Source organism: Balaenoptera physalus (genome assembly GCF_965194825.1).
Source record: "Balaenoptera physalus genome assembly, chromosome: 20".
NCBI classification, from domain to species: Eukaryota; Metazoa; Chordata; class Mammalia; order Artiodactyla; family Balaenopteridae; genus Balaenoptera; species Balaenoptera physalus.
In genome coordinates, this window is record NC_138901.1 from 58,680,982 (window position 1) to 58,694,469 (window position 13,488).

Consider the following 13,488-nt stretch of genomic DNA (forward strand, 5'->3'; position numbering starts at 1 on the left):
TTATTATTTTAGGTATATAGTATAAAAAATATATATATATATCTTCCCCTTTCTCTTTCTTTTTAAAAACATACCAGTCCTCTAAATATCTCTTCTGAAATGGATAGCTAGTATAAAGTTTCAAGGCAAAATGAACTTTTGTTCCCCACTGACAAATTAATTATGAGACGATAAGTCCTCTTGCCCAGATAAGTGACCAGAGTTAAAGAAGGTGGAAAGCCGTGTCTTGGTTGCCAATGGCAACAACAGTAAACAGCCTCAACATTTTGTAGGCTTTCTAGAAGGAGTCTTGGTCTTTAGTCATCAGGATTAAACTTCCCCTTGACTTAGAATGTTAGGGAGTTTGCCACATACTATATCTCTGAAATCTGTCTAGTTTGTACCTCTAATAGTCTCTTGACAATACTGAAATTTAGACATATTTTCAGGTACTGGAACGTTTAATATTAGGGCTTTTTCTTGCAAGGAGAAAGGCTGTATTTTGTTTCTGTGTTTGCTTTTACACCAGGCAATTTTGAATTAACAACATACCATTTTGTATAGATTGCTATGATATAGTGTATCCCCAGAACACAGAAAGGATGCTACCTTTCCCATCTCAGGTCTGAGATCAGTCGTTTTCCAATGTGTAGGTCACAAACCCCCAAGGATCCTCAGGGTCCTTGAATCCACCTCCACAGTGATAATGGTCTCAAGTTCGAACAAGCAATATTCCCAAACTATGTTTTCTCTTCTTTTAATGAATATAGCTAATATAGCTGCTGTATTAAATATAAACTCATTCAAAATAACTGTTAAATGTGTAGTAGGTTTGTATCATTATGTATATTCCTAACATAGTAGTAAAAGTACAGGTACCGACACCTGGAGTTGGGGGAGATCCATTAAACGTTTTGATTCCATGGAGGAGTCCTTGGAAACCACTGACTTACATCATAGATTACAAGAGCTGCAGGAACCTTAGTAGTGAACTAGAATTCAGCTTCCTCATTTTACTGGTGAGGAAACTGAGGCCCAGAAAGGTGAAGGGTCATACAGTGTTACAAAGCTGTAAGTGGTGGTGTTGAGACATGAGCCCTGCTGTCTTAAGTCCAGATTCAGTGCTAATTCCACTGTAACACGCTGTATTTCAAGATACGTAAAAGCCACCTGGCTTGACCCAGGCAACTAGAGTTGGCGAAAAGCCTGGATTGGCACCTGGAAATTTTGACTTCCATATCTACACATTGTTGGTTTTATCATTCCATCTCTCTGACATATCCTCACTGGTTAAGTTGCAGTAAATAGTTCATATTAAATATTAGATGTGATCCTTGCATTCTTTCTGAAGTTCTCACAACATGTGAAAGAGAAGAGTCATTAAATTTTGTGTGGTTAAGTGGTCTGAAAAGCCAAAATTTTATGAGAAGCCATTTTTAAAGAATTAATTACTTAATTAATTTTTTGGCTGCGTTGGGTCTTCGTTGCTGCGCGCGGGCTTCTTCTAGTTGCGGCAAGCGGGGGCTACTCTTTGTTGCGGTGCGCAGGCTTCTCGTTGCAGTGGCTTCTCTTTGTTGCGGAGCACAGGCTCTAGGCACGTGGGCTGCAGTAGTTGTGGCACGCGGGCTCAGTAGTTGTGGCTCGCGGGCTCTAGAGTGCAGGCTCAATAGTTGTGGTGCACAGGCTTAGTTGCTCCGCGGCGTGTGGGATCTTCCCGGACCAGGGCTCGAACCCGTGTCCCCTGCATTGGCAGGCGGATTCTTAACCACCGTGCCACCAGGGAAGTCCCTGAGCAGCCATTTTTAAAGAAGAACTGCTCCTTGTACCCTATTCCCAATAGTAAACTAGGAAATAAAATGGTAGCTCTTTAAGATGTAGCAATATAGAAATCTCTTTGTTCTTTAGAGGGTAATAATAAATTACTCTTACCTCTTGTGTTACCAGATGAAGAAGGTGGCAGGCTCAAAGCAGACAACTAGTGTTGAAAGAAAAAACAAACAAGAGAATACGTATTATTTTATTTTTTTTCCCATTTAATCACAAAATACTAGTAACTGTGTTGTGTATGATGTCATCCTTAGGAATGTTGGAGAGAAAAATTAAAATTTGGGAAACAGTAGCCATCTCCCTCAAGTGAATAATCATTTTCATCAGGAATGTAAAACTAGCCAAGTGTTCTGCCACATATATATATATATACCTTAAAGGATTTTGAGGGAGGACAGGGCAGAGGCATCTCAGCTCCACTTTTATGGAGACCGTTTGGCAGACACAGCAGCCACCTCAGCTGTCCCAGCTGGGAACCTACTTGGCCAAACCTTTTCTGGCAGTCTCTTTGCACAGTATGCACTGACTGTGGCTGTGAATGGATAAAATTAGAAATATTTCTTGACACCTATAAATAATTTGACAGAGGATGATCTAGGGTTCTTCATAGGCATTTGATAGGGATGGGGATTCAGGGCTTCTAAGGCTATTTCTCCAGCTTTGCTGTTGCATCATTCATCACAGCTTTCAAAGCCAGGTTCCCATTTATTCTCCTGCCTATAAAATTGGTCCAACAGAATGAGCCTGATGTGAGGAGTTTAGAACTAATTGATTTGTTAGCTCTTAGAGCCATTAAGGAGCTGGGATGAATTTTAGATCTGACACTGTGATTGGAAGTAGTGAGTGATGATATTAAAGCAGAAAATTCCTAGCCCGGGTCTGGATTTTAGAAATATTTGTGATGGATTCTTTAGAAGTCTGAAAGCCTAAACATGACGAAGAAAGTTTAGGGAGATTCTCGGATTAGGCAGTGGTGACAGACCATGGGGGGAGTCATATAGAATTTAGAATGGATATAAACGCTTCTGTTCCTTTTCTGGAGGACTGGGCATGGCTATCTTCAGCTCACATGTTTTCACTGAGGGGACAACAGGATGCCATGTGATATTCCATGCATGTTTCCACTGCATAATGGAAGGAGACATAAATACGCATTCCTAGTTCACGGGCGAATCCTCATGACTAGCTGTAGCTTTAATGAGGTGGCTAATACATATTTTTATTGAAGGTGGGAGGAAAGACATGGTATCCATAAGACTCTCTTTGTGGACTGAGAAAGTGAGTGGGCTATCATATATGCCGATGATACTTGTAAATTGGGTTTTGGTGGTTTTGCCACAGACACAGCTGTTGCTGAATATGACAGGAAATCTATCTAAGTGTGTCACTAAGATCTGATGTGATATTTTTGGCTATCATCTGCTAGCTTAAGTTACTGATTAATGCGATCACTGTTTGTAACATCCTATTGACTTAGAATTTCTCTTTCATACACTCGCAGATTGAATCTTTTATTCTTTTTATTTCTTTTGATACAGTACTGTGGAGTAGGCGGTTAGGCTTTTTTATTTTTCCCCAGTCTTCATGGAAGTGATTCACAGCAGTCTAGTGACTTACCCAAAATGTTAGGCTCTAAGCCAAAAAGAAGAGACATGTGATTTTTCTCTAATTTAAGATTTTCACAACTCACTTATTTTTACTTATTTTGGAACTTAATATCTAAATGATAGACATAAATATCATCAAACACACGTACTAGTTTTGGAACTGAAAGATAAAAGAAGAAGCGATTGATGAGACCAAGACACATAGGCTGAATTATACAGGTATAGCTAACGAGGATCCTCTACCTAAAAGTTAGAGCTTTGCCCAGTTGTAGACAGACAGATCATTCAGTTCTTAAAAGCTCTAAAACGAGACAGTGATATTCTAGTGGAGACTGGCAGGGACCACCAGGAGTGGGTCAGAGAACCTTGCAGAGCTCTGGTAAGGAGAGAGGAGAAGCAGTGCTGAATGAGGGGGAGAGATTTCCCTTACACTTGCTTCTCTAAGTATCGTCTAAATAAAAAATACAGGAAGTTAATACCAAACCTATTTGTGTTGTTCTTTATGATTAGATATGGGTGGGAAGGATGGCTTCAGTCTAAATTAGGAAAGTGATTTTGGATGCTATATTTAAGCAGTATGGATAAAATTTTCCGTCTAGCATTTCTCCTCCATTGTCCTCAAAGAATTGGAAATATTTTAGACTCCTGTGATTTTGTGCTTCTTTATCTATTAAAACATAAATCTGTTGGAAACCTGATATTTCCCTCACCTTATAGGCTTGTATGAATTAATTAGATTTTGTAAGTATAGTATGTAATATTTATATAAGTAATGTATATTATAGATTATTATATTACTATCTCATAAGTGGAGGTTGTGTGTATCTTATATATAATCGTGTGTAATGTGTGCAGATACACTCACATACATATCCTACATATATATGTGAAATGTTTAGGACAGTGTCACCAGGGGCTGCTGAAACAGCCATTTCTCAGTTAGAGGTGACGGTCACAATGACATGTGAATACTTCTCCCAAATATCCCCAGGGAGTTGAAGCCAGTAGTAAGATAGGTGGTGGTTAGGAAATGTCAGTGAACAAGATTATTTTTGTTACGTGTTTTATGTTGTTATGTTTGTTGTTGTTATGTTTTTCTTATACAAATTTTGTTCAAAAAAATACAGTTAGGAACTAGGCTCGAGACATTTATGTCCTAGCTTCTGTGGTATCTGGCATGGCAACATCATCTCAATAAAACCCCTTGAGATTCAGTAAGTTGGATTGTTGTTTGTCTTCTTTTAAATCTCTCTGGGACTCCAACGGGTCATCACTATTGAAAAGAAGTTGTATATTCATTTTTAAGTCAACTGTTTATTATACTCTATAGAGTGTAATATTATACTTACTACGAAAACTGGCAAAGCCCATGTCCTCATGGCAATTTCAGTCAACAAGGTGTGGACATACACAAGCAAATAAACAAGTCAATTTATAGCATGCCAGATGGTATTAAGTGCTAAAAAGAACAATAAAGCAGATTAAGGGGGAAAGGAGATATTGCACAAAGGTGGGTGATCTGGCAAAGCTTCTATATAGTAAGGTGACATTTGAGTAGAAGTTTGAAGGAAGTGAAGGAGCAAGCAATATGTATATCTACAAGAAAATTATTTCAGACAGAGGGAACAGAAAGTGCAAAGGCTCTGAGGCAGGTGTACACCTAAAGTATTCAAGGAGCAACAAAGAAGCCTGTAATGGGGAGGGTGGCAGGAGATGAGGTAGGGGGCGTCAGATAATATAAGGCTTTGGGGGACAATGTAGGGGTTTTGGTTTTTAATCTGAATGAGGTGGAGAGCCAGAGGAGAATTTTAGGAAGTGGAGCAGTGTAATCTGACTGAGGATTTAGAAGAACCAGTATGGTTCCTGTGTTGAACATGGATTGTTGGCAGCAAGGGGAGGCCAGGGGGAGGCAGCAGGCCATTGCAACAACGTAGATGGAATGTAATGATGGCTTTGACTGTGTTCCAGTTACTGTAGCTGCATAACAATTTACCCCAAACATAATGGCTTAAAGCAACCATTTTATTATGCTCATGTATTCTGTGGGTCAGGAATCTGGAATCTGAAACAGATACAGCAGTCTCTGTTCTGCAATATTGAGGGCCTCTGAGAACCCACAGCCTGGAGGTGATTCAACAATTAGGGACAAGTATTATGTCTCATAATAAAGGTTAGAGAAAAAAAGGATTATGAGAAGGGTAGGTAATAAATGAAGTATCTGAAGGCAAACTTGGAGTCAAGAGAAAGTTTGTTAAACAAAGGGGAGACTGAGCACATTAGTGTTAATGGGAAGGATCCTGTAGAGTTAGACAAATTGATGATGCAAGAGAGGGAGAGATTAATTGTGGGAAATAAGGCAAGAGGTTCTAGAATCCAGAGGCCAAGTGGAAGGAAGGTTTGGGCTCTGATGGGAGCAGGAACGGCTCATGTTTTTGGAGGGAAGATGGCAAGTGAGGGCAAGATGCAGGTTAGTTGGTAGATTTGGTGGTAGGAAGATGAGGACATTCCTGTTTGCTTGCTTCTGTTTTCTCAGTGAAATGTGAGGTGAGGTCTTTGGCTGAGAGTCAGGGCAGTGGAGGAGATGTAGTAGGTATACAGGAACAAGTGTCTATTTTGGAGTGTGAGAGTTGTCCGAGGCTTGCCCAGAGGTATCGTATTACAATCATGAAGTTAAGAGAGACCAGTTGAGCAGATCTGTATGTTTTTCTCCAGCAACTTCAGTTGCTTGGATGTGGCCACAGTTGGGTTTAACATGGTGAGACTTTGTCAGGCAAGTGAAATACAGGGAGAGGGAGCAAAGGAGTTAAGACTCTTTTCAAGTAAGTGATTATAATAGTAGACCATGAAATTTAAGTTTGGTTAGGGAAGGAAGTGAGAATATGAGGGGACATGTCATAACAGTGAGAGAGTGGTGGGAGTCAATGGAGAGGAGGTCTTGATGATGTCAAAGAGTTGCAGGCGTGGAGTATCTGGAGTAGGCGAGCTGGGATAGGGGAGGTACTGCGTAGGGGTTGATTGGAATAAATCCCACTTGGCTGTGGTGTGTAATTCTTTTTATACACTGTTGCATTCAGTCTGCTAGCATTTTGTTGGGCACTTTTGTATCTATGTTCATGAGAGACATTGATCTGTAGTTTCCCTTTCTTGTAATACCTTTATCTGGTTTTGGTATTAGCATCATACTGATCTCATAGAATGGGTTAGAAAATGTTCCCTCTGCTTCTGTTTTCTTGAAGACATTGTGGAGAATTGGTATCATTTCTCCTTAGATGTTTAGAATTCACCAGTGAAACCACCTGGGCCTGGTAGTTTCTTTTTTGTAAAGTTAATACTTTTTAACTTAATTTCCTTTATAGATATAGGCCTATTCCGATGATCTATTTCTTCTTATGTGTTTTGGTAATTTGTTCAGAGACTGAATGAAATGCTTGAAATTGAGATTTTTGTGAAGGTATAGATATTGATAATGACAAGGTCAATGATGTTTATAACCTCAACTACTTCAAACTACTCTTCAGAGATAATTTGCTATATATAAAGACATATTTCTATGCACACATATATAGTACGTATTTATACAAATAGGATCATATTATACCAGTGGTCTACAGCTTGGTTTTTCCATCATAATGATGTATTTTGAGCTTCTTTTGATGCTAGTATTAGTTCATTTAATTGGTATTTATTGAGCAAACATGCAATGAGAGCAAACATACAATCTTTAGAAAGCAAAGTCTCTGCTTTCATGGAATTGACATTGTGATGAGAGGGGGGTAGTGGAGGCAATAAATTCATAAAAAATACTTAAAGAAGAATTTCTTATCCTTAGTGCTATGGAAAGTATAAATTGTGGTGATGAGGTAGAGGTTAATGAGGGCCAGGGCCACATTTTGTATGGCAGACAGGGGTAGGCTTCTTTGAGCTGTGACATGAAAAATGTGAAAGAATAACCCATTCAGAAATCTGAATGAAGAGCATTCTAGAGCATTCTAGATAGGGAAAGTTGTGGGGAAGTGAGAGAAAAATAGATCCATACTGTGAATGTCTGCTGTGAGCTATGTGCATATTCTAAGCATTTGATGTCGCTTGCTTCATTTTATCCTCATGCAAACCTGAAGAGTAGAAAGTGTTATTATTGCCATATACTGAAAAGGAATCGAGTCACACAGTCTGGTTAATTAAATAAATTGTGCAGGACCACATAGCTGGTGTGTGGGAGAGCCAAGACTCAGCTCAGGCGAGGTTACCCCAGAGACCATTACCTGGCCACTAGCTGTACAGCCTCTAATGTCCCTTTCAATTCAAAGATTCTGCTACAATAAAAGCTATGCTACAGTGATTTTACTGTTACAATAAAAGCTATGCCAAAAGTAAAAGACTAACAGAATAATGAGACCTCTCATCAAATTAGTTACACTTTATGAAAACCTTCATTTACAAGAACTTCGTGTGGTGTTATGATGTTCTGTTGTTGAATGTGCCAGAACGCTTACCCTCCAGAAGCTGGGTTATTCAAAATCAGGATGCCACACACTACTCCCACGACACCCAGAACTATGGAAGGTACATAATGCTGAAAAGATAGAGATATGTAGTGGCTTCTGTTTCCTGTGCTACAGAATGTCAGTAGAGCCTTGAAGTTGTTTTTCAGGAATTCTTTCCTGGTGGCTTATCCATCATTTGGCCCCGCACGTGTAGTTTGTCCCCTCACTGCTTTCCTCTTCTGTTGTTTACACCTTTCCTCTTGCTGGACTAAAGTGAATAGAGAGGCACCTGCTAGATGTTATAATTGACACAGAGGCACGTAGATTCCTGGGAGAGCAAGTCTGAATGGGAAAAGAGTGGGGAGACAGAATCATTCAACTCTTTCTATTTATTCTGTTGCATTTAGGGACTCTCTGATTTCTAAGGTTTGGTATTTATTTGTATGGTTTACTCTTATTTTCCTCTCTAGTTATTATCGGACATTTCTACCGTAAAGTGTGAGAAATCATGCGCCGTCCCCACTACGAATGCAGCAGTAAATTAATATTTGAGAATCTGATTTCCCATGTATTGATGAACTGTACTAAAAATAAATCAGCAGACAAATTTAATTTTAACTTAAATTACCTTGAATGCTCTCTTTTTTCTTAGTTCCAGTTAGACAGCAAGATACATTTGGGCATCTTACTCCAGGAGGAGGACTTTTATGCTAAAAGTCATGTTTACTCTGAGGACTTTTTTTTCCTGTTCAAATTTTGGTATGGTGCTAAAAGAAAAAGAAAAGAAGTACCAGGAGATTGATATCAATAAGAGATAATTGGGAAGAAATATGAGGCAGTTGTGTTGGGAAAATGTAGTAAATATTTTAGTTTTCATGTACTAACTGTGAATATTTTGGATTTCTAGAAATTTTACTATGTAAACAGTTGCCTGTTGGTTTGGAAGGTGTTGAAACCAAGAGAAAGACTTTAAAAACTATTTGTTTTCTTAAGCAATATGTTGCAGTTAGGGAAAATTCAGAAGTAAAATGTGAATAAATACAACTATTTTTCTTTAAAAGAGTAAAACAGACTTAATCTAAAATCTGGACTTGCTTTGAATAACAGAAGAGATAAGACAGGGTGCACCAACTGATCAGAAGACATAAGACAGGATGCAACAACTGACCTGAAAGGTATGACAGGATGAAATAACAACAGAAGGGATAAGACAAGACGCAGTAATTGAAGAGGAGAGATTCTTATCTCTTTCTTATGGATATCTTTCTTAAGGATGTAGTGAATGAGATGGAGAGAGAAAGAGAAGACAGGATGTAATAACTGAACAGGAGAGATAAGACAGGATAGAATAACTGAATGGGAGAGATAAGACAGGAGAGAACTGAAAAAGAGAGATAAGAAAGGATGTGATAAATGAGAGGGAGAGATGAGATGGGATACAATAAATGGGAGAGTGTGAGGGCGAGGGAGGGAAGGAAGGAAGAAGAGAGGAAGAGAGAGAGAAGGCAGGATGCAATGAATGAACATGAGAGATAAGACAGGAAAGAATAACTGAGCTGCAGAGATAAGACAGGATACAATGAATGAGCAGGCAAGATAATACAGGGTGCAAAAATGAATGAGAGAGACAAAACAGGATAGAATAACAGAGAGATGAGACAGGATGCAGTAAATGAGGAAGAGAGATAAGACAGGATGCAATAAATGAGCAGGAGAGATAAGACAAGATGCAATAAATGAAAGGGAGGGATAAGACAGGGTGGAATAACTGGACAGAAGAGATAGGGCAGGATGCAATAAATGAAACAGAGATAACATAGGATACAATAAACGTGCAGGAGACATAAGAACAGATGCAATAACTGGACGGGAGAGTTAAGACAAGATACAGTAACTGAGCAGGAGACATAGACAGGATGTAATAACTGAACGTGAGCAATAAGACAAGATGGAATAATTCAATGGCAGAGATAAAACAGAAAAGTGATTATTGAACAGGAGAAAGTATTAAGTAATTGTTCTAGAGAGTTTTCCTTCCAATAAGGGAAGGCTTCTTAGAGCCAGTGCCCTTGAAGCATGAGTAGGGTGGACTTACAAAGAGGAGGAAGGAACATTATGGTCTGAGGCAACAGGAGCAAGAAGAGTATGACAGAGATAATAAAATATGGGGAAGGAACATTCTTTGGGTATCACGGAACGTGTCAGAGTGGATGCTTTGACTCCTAGAAGAAGGCATTAAAGGGAGTAACGTTTAAGCTGAGACTTAAGGAATGGGTAACATTTACCAAATGGACAAGAGTTGGAGGGCATGCAGGCAGCAAATTCAAAGGTATGGAAACATTCATTCATTCATGCTTTCAAAATGTAATTATTTCCACAGTATAAGCTGAGAGAGTCCCTGGAATCAGAATGACCTGGATTCAAATTCACATTCTACCACCCTTTCCTAGCTATGTAATATTAGGACAGTTTTAAAATCTATACCTTGGTTCTTTCATTGGAAAAATCAGAGCAATAACAGTACCTACTACAAAGTTTTGTGAGGAATAAAGGATATAATGCACTCACTGTCAATTCAAGCAAATAATAGGCCATGTACATAGAAATCTCTTGACAAATATTAGTTTAAAAAATAGTCTACCTGGGGGCTTCCCTGGTGGCGCAGTCGTTGAGAATCTGCCTGCCAATGCAGGGGACACGAGTTCGAGCCCTGGTCTGGGAGGATCCCACATGCCGCAGAGCAACTGGGCCCGTGAGCCACAATTACTGAGCCTGCGCATCTGGAGCCTGTGCTCCGCAACAAGAGAGGCCACGATAGTGAGAGGCCCACACACCGCGATGAAGAGTGGCCCCCGCTTGCCACAACTGGAGAAAGCCCTCACACAGAAACGAAGACCCAACACAGCCAAAAATAAATTTTAAAAAAAAAAAAAATAGTCTACTTGGGACTCCCCTGGCGGTCCAGTGGTTAAGGCTTTGCCTTCCAATACAGGGGATGTGGGTTCGATCCCTGGTTGGGGAGCTAAGATCCCACATGCCTCGTGGCCAAAAAACCAAAAGAGAATCAATATTGTAACAGATTCAATAAAGACTTTAAAAATGGTCCACATCAAAAAATAAATAAATAAATAAACCCAACAAATTATTTTTTTTAAAAAGTAGTCTACTTGAATGAAGCTGACCTTTGCATGTGGTCAGTGCATAGGAACCCAAATTGTCAAGTCATTCCAAAAAAATACTCTACATTTTGGAATCAGTTGAGTTCACAACCCCACAATCTGATGGTCCAACCAGTTTTATTTAGTTTGGGACCAGACTTCCAGGGAAATTATCTGTATGGGGTATATCTAATCAGATATGCTTTAGAATAGGTTCAAATCTCTAAAGCCAATATTTAAATAGACCAGTTTCCCAGAATATGTAGTAAAGGGCAGGAGGAAATAGGCACATGCCTCTTGACCTTATGTTCTGTTCTCATTTATTGTCTCGTGTTCATATTAAGCTTATTACAGAGAAAACTGTGTTTATTGACATCAGTTTTACCTACTGCCTGTCTTCCCAATTAATACAATCTTCTTGAGTGAGTAAAATGTGAAAAAAATGTAATTATTGAAATGTGCTCTAATCAAGGCACAGTGCCAAGTGGAAGAATACAGGAATGAAAAAGTAAGAACCTAAATCATACGCATGTAGCTTACATTTTAATGAGGGAGGAAGACATTATTTATTCATAGTTTAGTAAGTGATAAGTGAAGCGAACATACAAAAGGGAAATGTGACCTAATCTGGAGGGTCTAGGGAGGTTTTCTTAAAGAAGTGAAATTTAAGCTGACATTTAGAGGATGAGTAGTCCTCAGCTAGTCGAAGTATGGAGGTGGGAGGAGAGAAAGGGTCCCTGAAGCTGAGGAAACAACATGTACTAAGTCCCTGCTCTGAGCAGGGTCAAAAGTACATTCGCGGAACTGAGAGGAGGTCAAGTGCAGCAGAGGCATAATAAAGAGGGAGGAGAGTATCACAAGGTGAAGCTTGTGGGCAGGGACCATCTTCAGGATTTTAGTCTTTATGCTAACAACAAAGGGATGGTTTTAAGATAGAGAGCAGTGTGATCAGATTATTGTTTTTAAATAGATTTCTCTGGCTACAGTCTAAATTCTGCCAGAATGGTTTAGACTCGGGAAGGAAGAAGAGATGTGTAGGAGACCAGGCAGTAGATGATGGTAGTTTGGATGAGGAATATGGCAGAAAATACAGAGAAAAGTTGATGGTCTTGAAAGATATTTAGTGGGTAAAAAACATGATGATTTGATTAGATATGAGTGAGTGAAGGACAGGTAGATTTCAAGAATGATTCGTAAATATTTAGCTTGAGCAACTGAGTGATTTTAGTTGCCATCCACTATGATGGGGAACAGTATAGTAATGCAAGAGAGGTTTAAGGAGAGGAAGGGGAGGTCATGAATTCATTTTGACTGTGTTGAGTCTGAAGTGCCTATTAGTAGAGATATCAAGCCTGCAGCTCAGAGTAGAGAAGTAGAGATGGGTTGTAAATTTGGAATTGATAGTTATGGATGGTAATAGAAGCCAAGGGAGCAGATGAGATCATCCAGGGAGAAAATGTGAAGTGAGAAGAGAGGGGACCTACAGTGGAACCTGAGACACATCCCATGGAATTCTCAAAAACATTTGCAGATTAGGCAGAGGAAGATGAGCTGATGAGGAGAGAGGAGAGGCTGGAGAGCTAGAGCTGTGAAGAAAACCAGGGTAGGGAAGAGTTCTGGAAATCAAGGGAGGAGAACGTTTCCCATATAAGAGAATGGTCAGATGTATAATACACAGTTGGAAGGTTGAGTTAATTTTAAGGTTTGAGGAGTGTCCATTTGACTTAGCAATGAAGAAGTCACTAAGGATCACAGTGAAATTCATTTAGGTGGAGTGGAGGGAGCAAAAGCCAGATTGAAGTGAGATGAGGAGTAGGTGGAAGGTGAGGAAATAGAGACAGTTTGTATATATAACACTTTTGAGGATCTTTGTTGTAAAGGAAAGCAGAGAAATGAGACTAGCTGGAGAAAAAATAGGGTCAAGGGGAGTTTAAGAAAGGATACAGTAGAGTGGGAGAGATTGGAAATAAAACCGAAAGAAAAGGATAGTTCAGTGTATAAATATTCTAAGGAGGGAGGGGATGAGATTCAGAGCCAGGCAGAGGAGGTGACCCTGAATGGGTGGAGAAACCTCCACATCAGAAGGCTGAAGCTGGTTTTGCAGTAAAAATGTGAGGCCATTTCCATCTGATGGCATCTATTTTTTTCTTTTAAGCAGGATATGAGATCATTTTCTTGGGCCAAAGGGGGAAATGGAACTTTGAGGAGAGTGGGAAGATTTGAAACAGAGAAACAGAGTGAGCAAGTTGACTACGTAACTCCAGCACTGAAGGCTCACTGGGGTTAGTGATTGGGAATTTACAGTGGCACCATTTTCTCTGAAGTGTGGAGTAATGAATTGTTGGATTCATTCAGGTTTAGTGTCTTTACACTCAAGTGTGACAGGGGATAGGAGATGGCAAGGACGTTTAGGACGTTTTCAATAGAATAGGC

The 13,488-nt window shown here is 39.5% G+C and overlaps 1 long non-coding RNA gene across 1 annotated transcript in view; it reads left to right on the forward strand.

Annotated features, from left to right (window-relative positions):
* The window catches only part of LOC309650283, a 490,920-nt gene that overhangs the window by 412,480 nt on the left and 64,952 nt on the right, over positions 1–13,488 (forward strand). The window lies entirely within an intron of this gene.